This window comes from Phalacrocorax aristotelis, chromosome 10 (genome assembly GCF_949628215.1).
Source record: "Phalacrocorax aristotelis chromosome 10, bGulAri2.1, whole genome shotgun sequence".
In the NCBI taxonomy this organism is placed as follows: Eukaryota; Metazoa; Chordata; class Aves; order Suliformes; family Phalacrocoracidae; genus Phalacrocorax; species Phalacrocorax aristotelis.
The window spans coordinates 12,136,944-12,157,556 of NC_134285.1; the positions used below are offsets into that span (position 1 = coordinate 12,136,944).

Here is a 20,613-nt window from a genome sequence, read left to right on the forward strand (position 1 = left end):
CAGTGAGAAGATCAGGATCTCCACCAGAATCCAGTGGCGTGGTTTGGGGATTGGTCTGTAGCCTGCATTTTCTGAAGCAGGGCCTCAACCTTTGACATCTCCTGACCTCGTGTTGCAACAGAAAAGTTTTGTGACTCCCCTCTGATCTAGCCATAGAAAAAAACAGAGGGAGGTAGTGACCCTGAGTTTGGAAACTTATGACCTGGAACAACTAAAAATTTTGCCTTAATAAAGGCTACAGAATCAATCGTCCCTTCCTATGCAGCTATCCAGAGTTTTTCCAGAGCAAGAACACAGACACCTAAGGTATGACTTTTAAATTGTGTCCTGTTCTTTGCTCTGTACATGATACACATCGACACTGCCTGTGTAAATCCTGGCCTCATGTCACAAAGAAAGTCTATGCAAACATACACCAGTATGTTCAGAATGTATTTTGCAAAGGTATGACTCAGAAATCCTTTTTATTTGCCTTAAAGATCACATTTAGCAGGTTAAGAAGGAAAAAAATTGGACTTTTTTTGATGGTGTCAAAATATTAGGGGAAAAACATTGCTATCACCTGGAAGCTGCACCCGTAAGTGGAAGTGGTAGAAAAGTGGTTGTATTATATGAACTTCCAAATCCACCTCAGACCATGCAGCTTGAGACTATAAAGTCTGGTGAAATTAATTAATTTAAGGCATCATTTGCCATATCACAGTGCACATCAGTTAATAAATAAGCAAATCTCTTGTTGCAACGTTGTATGCTTTTTGCAGTCAAACAGTGTCAAACAGGGAATTTGGTAAAGGTACAAACATGGAAAAGAGAAACGAAAGAATCAGCTTTTTCTGCCTGTTGCCAAAATGCCCAAATAATTTCTATTTACAAGGTTTCAGGGCAAGGGCAATGTTTATCTAGGCGATGTGTGAATGGATAGGCGTTATTCAGCTTGTGGATGTTTTCAGGACATTTCTACAACATGTACAGAATAAATAAAGATAATAGGAATAGAAATAAAAACACATCTATTACTGAGGTAACTTGCTTTGTGAGCTAGCCAAATATGGCTACATGTTAGCAGAAGGTTTCAGAAGGTTATCACTGTATTCTGCTTCTTGTTGGATATAAGGCTCTTCCATTATCAACATCTTATTTTTCACACTGGAATCATAATTCTCGAGAGACAAGCTCCTGAGTTTTGAAATATTTTTTTTCTTTTCCTGTTTGGAGCATACCTGCTCCTAGCTGAGCTCAAAAAACGTCTTAAAAATTATCATAGAATCATTAAGGTTGGAAAAGACCTCTAGAATCATCAAGTCTAACTGACGTATCTGTCCCATCTGATTTCCTAATATACTGAATGCTTACATTGTTGATACACGTTAATAACTTTAAACAAAACTATTCTGATGTTTTCAGTTAACACTGCTGTAATATTTTAATTCAGCTGTTAATGGGCGAGACTACAATTCACCAGTGTAATGTAATATTGATGCATTTTTGCTATTCTAAGTATCTCAGCTTCAGTCAGACAGTCCAAATCCTTTTAGTGGAATCATGGCCTTTCTATATGAACTGATATAAAATAGTAGCTAGACACCAAATTTTTAAAGTAATAGCTTTTCTTTTGTTTTGTAGGTCAGGATAAGAATTAAAACAAAAAAGACAAAATGTGTTCTGCCAAGGCACATATAAATGGTTTTAGGAAAGGGTGAGAAAAATCAGGATGATTCAGGATTGGCCCACAAGGGTCACTAAAAATAATGGAATGCAGTAATTTTACTGAAGGGATACTTCTATTTGTTACATATTGTTACAAATGTCTATTTGAGTCAACATAATCTAGATTTTTGTTTTGCTGCTGCTGTTTGTATAAAAGCTTTCTTTTGTAATAAAAGGCCTGTTTCAAACCACACAAACTGCACACACCTCTGTCAGTAGGTGCCTGGATGCTGGTGTAAGTCAGCAGTATCTCCACTGAAATCACTGGACCTACATCAACAAAAAATACAAGTGAGATCACAGTAAAATTTCATACACCTGAGGAAAGAACTGGGTTTATTTTTTATGTTATAACACAAACAAAGAGCAAATGTATTACACAGAACACCATATGAAAAAATACATGAGGAATTGAGCATTGGTTTTTTAAACAATATTATTATATTTTATACGTTATGCTACAAGAATCCGTTGAAGACTATGCCTCTTAGGTGCCATTTAGCGTGGATTATTTTAAGAGTAACTTTTCATTAGGCATATCAATTGGATAGGTGTAACTAGAAGTTCAAATGTGCTGCCCATTTTACTAAGGAGATGTCTAAATGTGGTGCATTCAGTCTATACTAAACTGGATTCCTCTTTGCATTTTTACTCTGATAGGACTTTCTGTATTTATGGAAAACTGCCCACATGGTTGGCTGGAACATATTTTAAAATTCTTTAAAATGACAGATGTTATATGATTTTATTATGTATCATTTTCTTCTATAAACTAATGTTCACACTGTCACTAAAGTAAATCCTTAAAAATGGGAGATGCAGGTCAGCTGTTAATGATGATTAGTTTTTTCTTTTTGGGAGCTGAAAGAAGAAAAATGGTCCTGGATTGTCTGTGCTTTACACATAATGGTTTTAGCTTCCCAATACTAATAGTATTCCTAAGATAGCTGCTTCAGAATTCACTTTGGTGAATGGACAGAACCATTTTGTACCTCCAAAGTAAACGAGTTAGCGGCTATTTGAAAAACTACAATTTTCTTATGCAGGGGACTAACAGGAAATTATGAAATCCTGAAGCATTGTTGGAAAATTGTTCTAACTTAAATAATTTTTCTTTATAGTTTCATTCTTGATGTTCCACAGCATTCACTACTTCCTGCATGGCTCTTCACCGCAGGGAAAATGAGGGACTTTTGGGGGCAGATGTGTTTCCATTACACTATCATAATGCCCCTAAAAATCCTTATTGCTCTTGCAGTATTCTTCTGTGTTGCTGGGCCTGGTGTGACCTACTTGAAGACCTAGTTTATAAGTACAGCTTTTCTCTAAGAACACTTTAAAAAAAACCACTGAGTTTTATTTTGTTTATCTTATATTATTTTTAGTTGTGTTTACTGTTGCTTAAAATATAAATGGCAAGATTTGCAACCACCTGTTGGTAAACAAATGTCATAAGTCATAAATCCAAGGGACATGCTGATAACTGCGTGATATTATTAAGAGGAATATATTTTGGCTTAAGAGTGAGATCTTCACTCTTTTGGTAAGATTAACTTGTTTTTATCAGAAGAATTTAGTGTATATGTCTGAAAACATGATGCGGATTTTGCAAGCTAATTTGAATTACTGCTACAGTGGACCTCACTTAGAATATTAACTGCTTTTAAGGACATATGTCAGGTCATTTATCAAATTAATAGACCTGCCCAGTACTTTAACTGAAATTAAATGCATAAAAATATTAAAATAAAATTTTCATACATTCCCCAAATAAATTTACAATTAAACCTAGAAAAGACATTGTGGGTTCTCAGCTATTCTATGCTTATTCGACCCAGAAGGTCGAAAGAAGGTCTTTGGGTGGGCATACCTCTTGCTGGGTCTTTGAGGCAGGAGGGATAGCGCAGTCCATTGGGAATGCAGTTGTGCTGTATTGCTCCTCTCTCTACCCCTCTGGGTGAGGGAGAGAGATCTCCGAGAAGGGAGTGCCCACACTTAGTCTCTCAGGCACAGTTTATTCCTGCTAGGTGGCAGGTTCCCCTGAAGTCTGCAGAATTCTGCAGTTCTTGAAGGAAAAGGCAGAACATATACATGTAAACATGGTTTGTTTTTGTCTGGGTATTGCAGCGCAATATATCATCAGTTTAACGTGCAGTGCTGGTAACATTTATTTCGGTAGCTGTGTGTAGAACAGTAATATAACTGGTTTGTGTTAAATGTACTCTTGCCTTCACTGGCTAGCTTAAAAGAAATAATAGATATACAGCGTCATATAGCGGTGTCTAATATCTTTAAATAGCCTTCAAAATATTTGGTGACATAGGAAAGAAACTAGCTGGATAGATTCTCCCCTCCCCTTTTATATTAAAGTTTAATCCCCAAGAAAATCCTCATCTTCATTCTGCTAAATGAGTGTTCCTAATTTTTCAGGCAGGAAAATCTTACAGGTTAAGTCATGTCCTATAGGTCACCAAGCAAGCTTGCTGTTATGACTGGAACCCAGAGCTTTTGATGCCCAGATAAATACCACAGTAACAAGAAAATTACTTTCTAGTAGGACAGAATGAGCCATGTTGCACAATATTATATTCACAGGTCAAAACGTGCTGGCATATGCATTTCAACATAAAACATTTCCACATGCAACAGCATTTCAAATGTATGTACAGACAGAAAGCAGTATAAAAACTAGTCATTATACTAATTCTAAATTTTCATATCAATACTTCAGTGATTCTATTTGGACCACTGATGGCAAGATGATTCCTAGCACCTTCTGACATAAATGAAAGGTGTTGTAACACAGACTGGCTCGAGGCTTATGCAGCCTTTAAATTATAAAGTTACTTGCAAGGTATTAGATTAATTAAATTACTAATTTTATTAGTAAAGTTCTTTGCCGTCTGTGTGCATGTTTAGCAAACTTTTTACTTCCAAGTAACACTCCTAGCTAAAGACTCTGCATCTAATTGAAAATGTTTTTAGAAAAAAAAAGTGTGAGACTACACATATTCTATGAGGTTCTGTAATATTAAGGATCAGTGAAGAAAGCACTCCCAGAGCTATAAATTGTATCACCTTTATATAGAAGACACTGCCAATATAACATAAGAAATTTTATGAAAGATTGCTTGCATGTATAATTTGTAGATTTCAACAGCTAATTCTTACATACATACCTACTTATACACATGCAGGACCTAGTAAAAGTCAGATTCCCTGTGAACATATGCTCTGTAAATATTTAAAAATATATTTATAATATGACACTGCTATCGACACAAATACTTGCTTAGACCTAGCAATCCTGAGATTAAATTCAAGGAAGGGAATCAAAATCAGTAACACTATATTCCAGCCCTTTTTATATGTAATAGGAGTCACCTGACATACTACTGTCATCTTTTTTACACATTTTTATCACTGAATAATAAGCATTAGAAAATAAGAGCCAAGCACATGGTTTGAGATGTGTACTTAAACCTTCAAATTCTTGCATCAAATTGGTTTTTAAGTATTTACATTATTTTGGTTTCAAATAGTATGTCACAAAAACCTCTGGATCTGATACAGCCCCAGAGGAAGGACTGCAAAACTCATCTGTAAAACTCTGCTGAAGCTAACAGCACTTTGTCTGCGAATGGGCTGTGAGTATGTTTCAATATTAAATATTTTGTAAAAGATAATTTTGCTGTCTGGTTGTTTTTTAGATATGAGCAAAGCAAAGATTTCTATTAGCCTCTCCTTAGGGATTTTAATTTCTTTTGATTATAGAACCAAGAGTCATTAACAGGAACCAATGGTGTTTTTCTAAAAGTTAGAACAGTAGCAACTAGGTAATTTTTTTCAAATAGAATTTCCACAGTGGAAAAGATATTAAATGTTTGTTATGTGCCAAGAAATGAGTAATGCAAGAATACTTTCATTCTTTTACAAAATGGAAGAGCATTAACAGCATTTTAGGTTTTTATTATATATAAAGTTTTTGTGATTACCAACAGTCTCATAATAGATAAACAAAAATAGCAGAAAAGACATGCAGTTATTAAATAGGCTGAATAAGATAAACAAATCTCATTTTTGTATTGAATACACCCATTACCATCTCAGGTTTTGAACATTACCTCAACTCTATGTACTATTTAAAATGTAATTAAGAATACAGAACTTGGCTTATCCGTTTTAATAATATTTATTTACTATGTTATTTGGCTTCTGATGTGTTGGATCCAGTTTCTTACTGAGTTAAGATAGTATCAGTTCTGCTTCTGTCAGTACTGAGGGGATACCAGTGCAGCTCCCTGTACCATTACCTGTAGGGCGTGTGACCACGTAATAACACAATCAGAGTTTGAATGCAGGAAGCAGGACTGTACCTGTGTCACAAGGAAGCTGTTCACAAAAGCTTGGATAAGCCATCTGGGTTCACACTGTGTTAGAGGAAGATGTGGGAAAGGGAAGAGCTATAGCAAACAGAGTAGCAAGTCAACTGCAAGAGATAAATCACTACTCGGATGCTGGAAGTAAGCCTATAGAACAAAGACCTAACTAGTTTTCTGAACAGGGTGCCAGAATGTGGCCAGAAGTAAGGGTAAAGGAAGCAGACCAATATTCAGGCTCAGCCTGCAATGCATCTTTTCCTTAAATGGTTAGTTACGGGAGCAGAAACGCATATAAAAATCCATCAATAAGTGGTCACTACTACTTTTCTCAATTACACTAAACTGTTTCAGGCTTTGTTAATTTGTTGCCATTGATGGCTGATTAAAGACATGTAAATGGTTTTGTTTTAATTTTCCTTAAATTTTAAATGTGTATAAACATTTTTATTCCCAAATATAAACCACCAGTGCCAAGATTCTGACTGAAGCAGATCTTTATGGTTGTATTATAAACAAGTGCAAATGTAAGTTATGAAGAAGATAACTTATATACATGCTGGAAGAAGATTTGCCAGTGTGTATGCAGGGTAGAAATACAAGGAATCATTGTAAGTTAATAAAGATCATTAAAAGAAATCACACATTTCATAATCATGCTTTCATCAAGTCAATATGACCTATTTTACACTTAAGGAATTGAAATAGAAGCTGAAATATTTGGAGATGATTAACTTATCCAGTAGTTAGACTTGACAGGTGATAGTACCTGATAAATAATCTAGGAGCAACTGGAATTCTTAACCAAAATTATTTTTTTTGTTGACTTCTGGGTGGTTGTTGTTTGGTTTGTTTTTTTTTAAGAAGAAGCCACTTTAAAAATTTATTTACCTTTCCAATGACAATTATATTTTGTGAATTCCTTTTATAGCCTTGCTATGACCGCTGTCTGAGGCTTTCGGAGATCTCAGTGCTGAGAACAGCACAAATGTCTAGCTAGATTGCAGCAGGTTAATTTTGTGTCAGAGGAAGCAAAAAGATATTCATATATAAAGCCAGGGAATCTGTGCTAGTAATTTTTGGAGTTCTGAACTAATCCATAACAGAATTATCCCATGACTGGCGTTGGCAGTAAGGAGAACTGAGTGTGTCCAGAAGATCTTCAGATTGCAGTTTGAATCAAACATAGACTCTGTGATATAATCTAGACTCATATTCAAATAATCTAGATTCAATACCTTGATAATTCATATAAAATCATCTTATCTTACCAATGTATCCTACCTTGTAACAGAATTTCACACTAATATTCTTTTAAAACTCTGGGTATATCTAAAACCAAAAAGGAAAATAAACCCCTTCTTAAAACATATCTGAAATGAAAATTGTGGAGTTTTGGTTCTAGTCTGAGTAATAGGAGATGAATGTTGCAAATTCAAGATGATCCAGATTCAAGGCCTGGGCCCTGATTTGCATTCTGGCCAGTTGCAGGAAGGTGCAAAACGCCTTCATTAGAACCTAAGCAAGGTAAGGTGCTGCATGCACTTCACGTATCAGAGGGAGTAGTACAGCTACCAGCTAATTTCAGAATGTATTTTATTCTGGGACAGTAAGCCAGAGCGAGTCAGCTCTGGCCTTAAACATAGTATCTTTCTGTACCAGTGGTATTCCTATCTCCTCCTTTGCAGATTATCCAGTTTACAAACAGAAAGTTCCAAGAAGTCAAAAAAAAACCCCCTCAAACCAGAGGTAACTCCTTTTCAAGAGACGCCCACCAGAAAGACTGGGCCACAGCTGCAATTTCCTGATAACATACCTCTTGCTAACACCCCAGTATGGTGTGTGTGAGTGGAAAAATTACACCAATGAGTCAATTCAAGCCTCTTGATTTTCTCTTAAAGCAGGACGCTCCATGCATCATGTCCTGCAACATAGACATGCATCTAGTGTGTCGGGTTGTATAATAAAAGCATGTCTTTGCAGGGGGTCATACAACACACTGGTGCACGTGATAGGAGGAGACTGCAGTGCGAAGGTGGAGCTGGGGGGAAGGCGCCTCCTGGCAGGACCCTGTGAGCGTGGTGGGAGGCTGGAAGGCACCAGTCCTCTGCCTGCAGGGCAATACTGTGGCTCTGTCCTTTGTGCTGCACGCGCTAGTTGGGACTGGTCAGCAAGCAGACCACACTTGACCTTTATTATTGCTATTTTATGTGTCTGGTTTTGTTGACTTTTTCTTAGATGTCACTCACAAGATAGCAAGAAATGGTGAACTGCTGCATTGTGAGTTTCACCTCACCTAACTCCCTAAGAAAATTTCCTTTATCAGTGTTAATAATGGGATTGAAAAACAGCCTACAACCCTGATCCTGCATAACAGACAAACTGTTTAGCTACACAGTTTCAGCTGATTTCACTGGGAATTAATATGAGCAGAGCCATATACTTGAACAGCAAATGCTGCAGACCGTATGACAACACCTGTAAGTTTATCTTATTGCACAAAAAAAAGCTAACATCTAATGAAGCACAATATTGGATGGTATTAACATTATTTATACTATATATTCCAAGGACATATTCTCACCTTTAATTTATATGACAGAGAACAGGAAAATGTATTTTCCCATTCTACCTATGGGACATATAAAAACACTCCAGTATTTTATGCTAATGCACCAGAATATGGCAGTGTTACAGCAGTAACATGGAGTTTTAAACATATTTGGGAGGTAGGGACTTTGTTTCTGTTCTGTGATTCTACATCTCAGAGTCCTGACCTATGTGTTTAACACGTGGGTGTTAAAAGATTGGAAAGAACAAATAATAATTTTAAGGTGCTGTTCCTTATCTTGGAACATTTTTTGAACTTCAGGCTGTAGATAATTATTACCAATCTTTAGCATTAGGAGTATAGAAAATGTTGTGCTGAGAAGAGGCATGGGAATGAAAAATAAGCTAGCAAACCAAAGTCTCTTTGGACTGCAAGCCACCTGCCAGCTGCTTTGTTCAGGAACTTTCAGTTCTGCTACTTGCTTTGAGTGTAGCAAAAAGATAAACATTTTCTTGTTGCAAGTTAACAAATACTGCCATGCATGACAAGTTGATAAGCAGTATCAGGAGTTGTATCAGGAGCTTATTAGTTCATTTGAACAAGACAGAAATATGCTCAAAAGTTTTGATGTGCAGCTGAAAAATGAAAAATAATTGGTCAATGCCCAAACTGTTCTGCTGAGAAAAGGTTTTCCACTCTTAGTTACTGGAGCTATAGATATCTTTTCTTTCTGTTTGTGGTAAATTCCTCAGTGTATCTGCCTCCTTTGTACACCTTACACCACTGTGTTGTGGTTCTGTATTTTCAGGTGGTACAAATGCAGGAGTCTAAATTCTGCATTGATAAACTTAAGCAACTATGCTGAAGTCATGGCACAATAGGCAAAATTTGGCTTAGTGACTTTGTTAGATTAAAAATGAGCGTTTTCTGCTCTGTATCTTTTCACATTAAGTGTGGATGTTGGGATCTTGTTTCCATATTTTTGCCTTTTGTAAATATTGAAAATGAAATTCTGTGTATTGGTACAAAATAGGTGCTGTGATGGGTTCTGCTGTACATCTCTACTTAGCACTCCTTAAATTCTTGCCTGATTATTTTTCTGACGTAGGCCTATATACCTTATAACAAATTGATAGTGTCTGACCCTTGATATTGTCACCAAATCTGTATTTGAACTAAGATCTGCCAAAGTAAATACTAAAAATCCCAAATGCCACTTTTAGTTACCTTTTTGTAATGGTATGCAGCATAATATAAACAAAGAGAAACAGAGAGATCATGCACAGTGCTGCAGTATCAGGTTTTACTGGCAAAAATTGGAGGTGGGTACATTCATCGCAGATGATGAAAACATAAGGAAAAGGGTCTTCTTCCTAGGTTGCAGGAAGAGACTTTTATCCTACGCTCCAATGACTTCTTTGTATTATTTATTTTATTGAACAACTATTTTAGAAAAGTTTTTTGGTTTTTTTCTTACAAAAGTATTCATACTATTTTTATGGTCCCTTTCCCCATTAAGGCACAGGCTTTTAAGTACCATTGATGTCTGTGGTATGCCAATTTTTATGGCTCTAGAGAAATAACAATAATACACTGTGGAGAAAATTGTGACACATTTCACCTGGAAAATGTTGTTACACTCTGTCAAAGAACTATGAGGAACTTATTTTAATATCCTGTCTCACAATATGGGGTAAAAGGGACAAGAAAATCAGGACGGGTAGATGAAATATATACTTTAGCAAGATGTGATCAGTAACCAGAGGGGTAATATTTTCAGTTATTTGCAAGACTTCAATGATTCCCAGATGCCTGAAGTAGGGCAAGGATGAGGACTAGGAATTTCTTCTGGATTTGACGGTTGCTTGGCACTGTGGAATGTAGATACCTTTGCCCATTTTTATGAGAATTGTGTCCTTTGCCTTGGTTTCTGACAGGGAACTCACAACTGAATACATAGGCAGTCTTTCAGGACTTCCTTCCTCCTTTATTTTGTACACACAGAGGAGATGCATGTGCAGGATGTTTATTGAAAGGAATAAAAAAGTTTTACTCATCCAGCAACCAAATGCTCATGAGAGGGTGTGTTACACATATATGGATATTTGGTGAAAGTAAACATGCTCCTGTCTGTCTTGAAGGAGAAAGAGCAAAGGCTTTTTTCCTCTGTATCTCAGACACTGAATAACATTCTGCTGCAAGACAGAGATTGTTTGCATGCAGATGCTTGGCTTCCTTGAAAACATAAACAGTTTTCATGGTAGCATATTTATTCACCGTATTAATATTAGTCAAATAGGGGTTATTATTTTCTAAACTGAACTACTCTCAGGCTAATAGCACAGAAGTATTCCTATTGGCATGTTAGATATTTTCAATTAATTAAGTAAATAAGTTCAATAATTTAATAAATAAATAGTTTTCAATTAGTTGTTTATTAAGTTCATTTATTTAATTGCTTATCCTGGTTTCTTTTGATTCTCAGATGTAGAATATTAAAACTTAAGCAACAGACCAGACACTGACATATAAATGTAAACTCAAGTATAGGATATGGCCTTTGTAAAACAGCACACTGAAATTAGATGTCTCTTGGTACAAGAGGTAGTTCCACTATTAAGAAACCGGGGCTAAGAGTAACTCTGAAAGATTCAGAATGCAAGCAGTCTAGTAAGACAGCCTATAAGGTGCAAATTTCAATTTAAGTCTTCTGTGAGGTCAATAGCTTCTTGCAGTGCAGTGAGATTCCTCCAAAGTGTCTAATATTTCATGGCTGCAGACCCATTATTGGGATAATGCACCCAATTTTTCTGTATATATCTGTTATAGATAATAGATAGATCTGCTACCTGTATGTGCTGATAACAGATTATCAGCAGATAATCTGTTTTGTGTTAATGCATATTGTGATAATCAGCAGATAACCCATGTTATGAAACTACTGTACCTTGACTGTGGCATGAAGCAGGCAGGACACTAATAGATCACCATTTGACAGGCTTTTTAGCTCTGGATCAAGGGAACACACGTAGGCCTGTAACATAAATAATAACCTGTGAGAATGCAGAAGCAAAGAAGAAATGTGCTAGTTTAGCTGACTGGCTGCCTATAGGAGCTACACACTGCTTAAAGAATAATTGTCTTTCTACATCGCACCAACTTTGGTGCTGGTATTTCATAAGAGAGATCACATATGGCAAGCACAGACACACCAGACGCAGATAGCACTTATCTTCTGAGGTCTAAGAATATTTTTCCTTAGTTTGTATGAAAACCCAAAAGGCCATAAGGAGCCAATAAATCTAAGTTAACATGGAAGAGAAAATTGTTTGATAACATTTGTCTTATATTGGGTCTGATGGTTTTAATGTTTAGGGTAGAATAAAGTTCATATATCATAAAAAAACACTGATTTAGCACTTCAAACTCATCATTCTGCATAAAGGAGATTTCAATCTTATTTTTTGTCATCAGGTTATATTAGGTTAGGTTAGGTCTCCCAAAACAAGTATCATCTTTCAAGAAGGAAGACTGATTTAGACACAAAATTTGACCTGAATGATCTTAAATGTCTTGTTCAATTTTAGAGTAATGAAATGAGACCTTAACAGGGAACTTGTTACTTGTTCTGTTACCTGATTTATTAAGTCTAGAGAAAAAGCGAGACTCACACGGTAGCTCTTATACATCAGCATTGAGGGTAGTAGTATCGTGCCAGTTCATATCAACTGAAGTTTTGGCTCATAATTTCTTGGAACCTAGAAAACACCTTAGCACAATTTAGAGGCAAAACTCTCTTCCAGAGAAATTGATTATCAACAAGCCAAATCTGAAATACATGATGTAGGTAAATCTAAATCTGTTAGGACCTCTTCCAGAACTAGCAAAGGGAACGGATACACAGAATTACATTTGCCCATTAGCTTTACATGGAAATATAAGGCAGCAGGAATGTAGCTAGAAAATATTTTATTTTTTTTAACTAAGAGATATGCAATGTTTGAATGCAGGATTTATTTAAAACTAAGTTGACTTTTTCTGAAAACAATATAGGTAGTGAATGTTTGTTAAAATATTTTCCTTACCTAAGAATGTATATACCCTGTTCCCAATGCTGACATGGTTTGTGGTTAGTATTGTTTATTTTAAAACAAAGTTCAGTCATTTAAAATATTTGAGGCATATTATAGGCAGGTTCACTGGTCTTATCAAATCTAAATTGTGCAGTTACATCCAAGTCTTTTTACACAAGAATGGAAATTCACTACAAATACAGAATGAATAGCAAAATATTCAGCAATGGGACTTTTTTTAAAAGAAAAGCTAAAGCAGTCTTGTATTTGCCTCCCTTTAATATTCGATATAATTCTGAAAGGTTATATAAGTAATGATTTTAATGCATTTAAGACAACATGCTGTTGTCTCATTTTCATTTTGTTATTGGATCTAGTATTTTTATAATACCTACCACTTCAAGTAGTAATAATGGGCTGGCGATTTCCATTGGTGAATGTGACAACAGAAACTTGGCTAGGGGGAGAAGAATGACTAATTGGCTGAAATGACTATATCTTTTTCAGGAAAACACTCTTGCACAAGAAACCTGTTGGCAAAATGGAAATTATGTAATTTCTCCTACTCCATCTGCATCTTTTAAATCATTAAATTAAAAACATGAATGAAGAAAAATCAGAACTATTTTATCTGTAGATGTATAAATATATCTAAATATTTGCTTTCACAACTTATTTTATTTCTATATGCAGTCAAATGCATAATTCTTCTATAGCCAGTTCTTCCTTTCATTTTTTGCATTCTTTCACACTAACAGAAAAGACATACAATAATAGCAAAATACCAGTATTTTGCATAACGCCAAGTTATATCACATCTCAATGTACAATAGAACTTGTAAAATTTCACAGTGCAGGGCATTGTACTGAACATTGCAGGATGTGTTTAGTGTCCAAAAGATTCCTAATTACCCATAGACGTGTACAGAGAAATTACCATAAAAATTATTTTCTCTACAATGGACAAACATTTCAAATTCTGATTTCAAATTCTTGCCGCTTTTCACACACCTGCCATACAGTACTTTACAAAACTTTTTGAAAACTTAATTTTTGAGAAACAAAGCTCTGGGTCCCCTCTGTCAGGGAGGTAAGTGAAAGAAAGTGTATGCGTATAGAAGCAAACAATGGTGTGCATTCATAAATGATCACAAATTCACAGAGAATTAAAGCGCATGGAGAATAACAACAATTAAGAAGTGCATTTCTTAATTTCTAAGTTCTCTGAGAATATCCAGTGTTCTTCAGCATGAAAATTATTTATGTTTTTCTAACAGTTCATTTAATTTGCAATGTATATATGTATCTCCCAAAGCAATCAGCCATATTTGTATTTTGTCAATACAATGGTAACTTGAAATGTATTAGAAACTGCAACATCATAGGCCTGACTGCACAATTACATTAATATGAGCTTTGCTCAGAACTGAGTAGCTCAAAATTAAGATCTGAATGTGCGTGACTTTTCACTGTAGGTACCATGTTTGAGAAATCATGTCTCTCTTCTTCTGCTCACACATTACTGCAGAAGCAATCTACAAAGCTGCTTCATGGACCCCTTTATTTAAAACAACAGGCTGGCAGTATTTCTTTGGGAAGACCCATCTTGGGAACATGTCCTGATTCTGAAACACCTCATTTCAGAATGTTCTGTAGGGAATGCTGTTTATTTGGATTTTTGTTGCTAAGTGCTAGAGGTAGAGAAACTGTCCTGAAGTAATGGCTCAGAGGTAGTACACCAGGAGTACTGCAGCAGGAATTCAACTTAATGACCTCTAGTGTTTATCTCTGCTTAAACAGGTAATGCATCTAGTCTGCTCTTTACACAATGCATTCCAGTACTGATTGTAATTACATAGACTTCCCTTCTGAATTTAAAAAAAAAAATACAGTATGAATTAAGAATCCTCCCAAAATTTTGTGAAATTGGGACATAAATCTTGCAAGGCAACACACCTATGTCGGAAAGGTGCTATTTAGGTACGCTTGTAGTCTTATTCACTTTGTACGAAACGAAATATAATTTAATCCTCTCGATTTAGAACTAAACTTTTCCATATTGGGATTGTTATAATAATAGAAGAGATATGTGTTAGTTAGTCAGGCATTGATAGCTACATATTATATCCTGGAATTAGAATTCAATATTTATTACTGTAGTAATAAAGCCCCAAGACACAAGAATGTGGTAGCAAAGAAAGGGATCTTCCCAAATCAATGCAACTAAAGTACTAGCAGAATCATTCTCTAAGTATGTGCTGCTTCAGTATGCAGTTTTTAATCATTAAAAAAGTGCAGTCTTTTGTAACTTGAAGATAAAGACTTTAAGGAGAATTTTTGTGAATGTATTACTTTCCTGTTAAAATACTTGGAACACTTTGTTAATCCTAGTAAAGCAGCAAATGGAATGTAAAGATGAATGAAATCTAAATAATATAGTCCTCCTCTATGGCTAAAAAACCTGCTATAGAGCTGAATGGTAAGTTCACTACAAAGAAGTATAAACTAAATAGAGTATTAGAAAGAATTTCTACAGAGCATGACTAATGTAGTCCTTATTGAAGTAACAAATTTTACAAATCTAACAAATTCTTATTAAACAATTTTTGATAACATGAGAAGTACCTTATCTGTACTCCTATAGCTGCAGTATCTATTTCTACTTGACGTTCAGATTTAAGGCCATATTGATTGTTCTTAGCCAAGGTCTAAATTAAAAAGTGATTAAAATAATGAACAAACATTTCAGAATACAGGTAATGTATTGTACCTGGTTCTGCCTCACTGCAATACATGATCATTTAAGGAACAAAACCTATTATCTATGTATATATAGATATAACTATATATAGAGATATATATACAGACACATATGGTTTGCTTTAGTAGATGCAAAGGAAATAGCCCTTTCTATAAAATCCACCTTTTCATGGCTGTAGTGTGACTTAACAGCGTAACCTCCCTAAAGATGGCAGTCTGGTTTTGTAGAATAAATCCATATTCAGGGTAGAGTCTTTCCAAACTCACCAAATTCTTTGAGTCCTACCTATGTTAGATGCTTATCATATGAGGGGATGAATAACTCTTTGGCAGTAGCCATTTCTCTTCTCTGATAACAGGGTACTACTCAGTGATGATATTCATCATGGTGCCTATGTTTTAGATGCCCAGAGTAAGGAGGGATTAATTCTCCTTAAAGTCTTTACATTTCATAGAGGATTAAGAAGTGAAAAGCCAGCGCATTATTTTTCTTCCTTACTAGATCAGAAGAAATACTGAAAAAAGGACTATTCTTATATCATCTCATTGTGATATCCCGCAGATAAATAAAATACCTCCACTCTGTGTGTATTTTGGCATATTGTACACCGGGTGAACAATCCTGCTTTTGGTGGGATTCCTATTTTCATAATTGTGGCTGCCTATTCTATTTATGACACCACTTCATCAGCCACCCAAATCTATTTATGCAACCTACAGATACTCTAAATGACAAAATGAAATTAAGCATGAATATAGGAAAAAATCATGCGTTTATCGTGCATAAATCATTTCAGCCTATAAACACATTCTAAATTGTACTAGACAAGGCTAATCACATAAAAAATAAAGCAACTAGATGTTTGACTCACGAAGAACTAGTATGATCAGAGACAAAGTCTAAATGACAAAACACAGTTTTACTTAGTAATTGTCTACTTAAGGAAAATTACTGGCAGTAATATTTTTATGTCATTATAGTCATATTGATAAAACTTGCTACAGTAGAAGAGTGTGCATTAAATGTTATGAGGTAAAAACCTTTGTAGTATAAGGTTATAATGGAACTATTGAATTTCCCTATTTAGAGAAGCCCTACTAAAAATCAAAGAATGCAGAAATAGATATGTCTATCACCTGACATCTCTACTAGGCATAGATCCGTTTTGAAATCTGAAACTGATCTGCACAACCGTAAGTTTAGCATCTCTTCAAACAACTAAATTTGTAAGAAACCATTTTGTTCATAATGGAACACAGCAGAATGTTCTTTTGACAGAACATTTTGTTCTGAGTCCCTATTTCTTTATTTTACCCTAAAAAACACTTATGTAAATTTTGAGTGTCACATAGATCAGTGTGAAACAGTAAAAAAGAAATCTCTATCTATGGAAAAGAGTCTTGATTTCAATAGGTTTTGCTTTTAAATCTGGTCTGGAAACCCAGACCAGGTTCCCTTTAACATATTTAGTACGCCTGAGCTGATTTATGGTTTCATTTCAACACAGCAAAATGTTAGTACTCATGACAGGAAATAACGTGAAACTCGAGAGATTTTGGCCAAGATTCATGTGGAATCTGGAGTATTAGTAACTCTAAAGTGTGAGAAACTAGTACAGAAATGAAGGAAATACCCATGCTAATCTTTTCATGCCAAATTGTTTACCAAAATGAAAAGATTTTACTATATTCATAAATCAGAAATTGCAAATTGTACAACTGTGCTGAACAAGCAAGGTTCCCTCTCTTATTATATGCACAGTGATTAAACATTGGAGACTGTAAATGCTGTTTGATAAAAATGGCTGGTGCCTTTCCCAGAGGAGGTTCTCGCTGGAACATAGTTAGACTCTGATAGCTGGATTAACACATTGAATAAATGAGGATGATGACCTTCTAGATATTACTATTGGCAATTTCTTTGTACTCATTCTTCTGGAATCCTCCTGGTGCTTTAGGAAGAGAGGGCACAACAAATTAACCATAAATCAAATTCAGCATCTTAAATAGGTTCCTCTGCTGCATCAGGTGTTTGCCACTCTAATCAGAATGTGTTTTGCATGAGGGCAAAGTGTAGCATAGCTGTATATCCCTTCACACTGATCATTGTCTGGGGCAGGGGCTGGAACATTATGCAAAAATGAGACTGCTAATGCACTATTAGTAGCTTTCTTCATTATAAAATAGCACATTACCCAATAACTAGGGAATTGTTTTTACATTATTTCAGTAGCTGGACCAAATAAAGAGATATTGTGACATGTTATCCCAGAGACACCTTTCAGGTACTTGCTTTGAGCTGCAGCGCATCATGTGAAATGGCTAGCAAAATCCAGAAATCACCTAGGACAACTACACTTTCTCCTTAAAACTTATATTCAGGACCATTATCTGTAGGCATTATTTCACACTGAGCACAACAAATACTTGATTCCATGTTTCAAATTTACAAATATATTTTCACTGAATATTTACACTCTTCATACATGCCCATTAAAAATATAACTCTTACCCCAACCCAAGCATGGATTTTTCTCTGTAGCATAAGGTTTATCCTTAGAGCGACTATAGTGAATAATGTAGAAAGCACATTTTCAGTCCAGCCACCTTAAACAATGACCTAAATGAATCACTAATGGCTAGTGACGGAAAACTACTTAGTTACAGTTTGCCACTGCTTGGCATTAAAAAGGTCTCTTAATACTTGGATTGACATTATCTGGCAAAACCTTCACTTGCTTGATTAAACTGTGATAACCACTTATTCGCCAAAACAAATTCTTACGCGTACACAATTCTGTCATGATTCCTCAATTCTTCACTAGCATGGACAGATTACAAGATGAAATCTTTGAAGGATTTACTGGAGAAGAATGTCAAAAGTCTATGTGGAATATAGCATGCTTAGTGCTGGAGCAAGCTCTTTTCTATCCCCACCATCATCAACAACAGACAAAATATGTTCATTTAGCTACCACCTACATTTACAGAGGTTTTTGCCTGAAGAAAATGCAGCTGAGTGCCAAATGAGATTTTTACTCCATTTGGCATTAGACTTTTAACCTGCTTAGCCGCTTTGTATGTGTTAATCTGAGCAAACTCTGTTAGGCTAAGAGTCTGTCCTAAAATGCAGTGGTCTAGTTAAAATATGTAGAAGCCTGCATAGTGCCTCTCTACACTAGCTTTGACTGCAGCCAGTACTATTAATCCTCTAATGTCATAAATACCATAGGAAAGACATGCTAATAAAAAAGACAGCGCTGACACCATTAATCATGTATAGGAGTATATAAATACTGCAGATATCTCTCTCACTTTTTAAAGAAAAACAGCACTATAAAAATTTCATGGACAGACTTTACATTTCTTTCACTCCAAAAAATATTTTCACTTTGAAAATAATCATCTTTTAAATAACCATATGATTTTAAGTGTCATTGTTAGATCTATGTCAGCTTTTAGTGAAATAGTTATGGATGTGGTGTTAGTGTTTCTGCTGTTCTGTTTGTGGGAAGGTTTTAGTTAGCAATGAAGTTTGCTCCAAGCTGAAAAATTCACTTCAGCCTTACGTCAGAGATAGGTAAACCTGGATTAGATCGATACCTAAAAAATAAAAAAAAGGAATCTCCTAATTAAGACACATTGCAATGAGATTTTTTCAAATAAAATACTAGGCTCACAGAAATGCCCAAGTTACTTATATTTAGAAAAGATTTAGCAAATTGTTGTTCTCTGATACAAGCTAGCTGCTAGATATCTGCAGAGCACCCTGGAACCTCACTCTGTGGAATTTAAGGGCACTGGTGGAATTTACAGAGTCCATATGCCACATTCCTAAAACGTTGATAAAGACTGAGTTTCAGTTACTTACATGAAATTTCTAAAGGTCGTCAAAATAAACACTGCAAGTTAAAAACTCAGCAAAATGCACATTATTTTTAAAATAATCTCTGTATTCCAGGGATTTATAAAACTGAGTTGTTCAGCCCATTTCCTGTTATGAAGAAATCCTTTTGAATTTTGAATTACAGATAGTGGCATGACTCACAAAGGGGCAGGGAATAAAGTGACTTAAGATAACTATTCCAATATATAACTATTAGGTTTTTATGAAAATGGATTTTATATTCTACTTACAAACTGTTTTGAAAAAGATTATGTTTGTAAAAGAAATGTTTGGTCGAAAGTATCTTCCACTGAACCTCTGTCTTCCCCACTCACACTGAAGACTTTACTCTCTTTTTAATCTCAAGTGTAAAAAGAATCTGCTTCTTTTGAGGAGTTTCATTTGCAGCTGACATCAGTAGGGAGTTGTCAATGTTGAAAATATATTTGAAAATACATTTCAAAAATACAAGCATGCAAAATCAGAAGTAAAAAAAAAAATATTTGAAAATACAGTTTGTGCTGGCAGTATGTAGATAACTGAAAACACACAGAGGTGTATTTCATTAATGTATGATGAACCTCACATCTGCAGATATTGAATCATAGAATCATAGAATCATTAAGGTTGGAAAAGGCCCTTAAGATCATCAAGTCCAACAGCTAACCTATCACTGCCAAGTCCACCACTAAACCATATCCTCAAGCACCACGTCTACCCTTCTTTTAAATACCTCCACAAATGGAGACTCCACCACCTCCCTGGGCAGCCTGTTCCAATGTTTGACAACCCTTTTGGTGAAGAAGTTTTTCCTAATGTCCAACCTAAACTTCCCCTGGCACAGCTTGAGGCCATTTCCTCTCGTCCTATCGCTTGTTACTAGGGAGAAGAGACCGACGCCCACCTCGCTACAACCTCCTTTCAGGTAGTTGTAGAGAGTGATAAGGTCTCCCCTCAGCCTCCTCTTCTCCAGACTAAACACGCCCAGCTCCCTCAGCTGTTCCTCATAAGACTTGTTCTCTAGACCCTTCACCAGCTTCATTGCCCTTCTCTGGACGTGCTCCAGCAACTCGAATCATTGAGTATTGAACCTGAATGCTGAAAAACATAAATGAGAAGTATTGCATTTATGAATTTCTGGGTATGTAAATATTCCTAATTATTATATTGTGCCTTCATTTTACTTCCTTTTTGTAAAGAAAACCAATTTTCCTTGCTTGAGGAGCTTCAACATTGATAAACTTAATTTCTCTTTGA

General features: G+C 35.5%; 1 long non-coding RNA gene across 1 annotated transcript in view; it reads left to right on the top strand.

Moving 5' to 3' along the window:
• The window catches only part of LOC142062614 (uncharacterized), a 46,528-nt gene that overhangs the window by 4,385 nt on the left and 21,530 nt on the right, over nucleotides 1-20,613 (top strand). The window contains exon 3 of the long non-coding RNA XR_012662511.1: nucleotides 1-20,613. This exon is cut by the window's right edge and continues 14,731 nt beyond it. This is a non-coding gene — a long non-coding RNA (uncharacterized LOC142062614).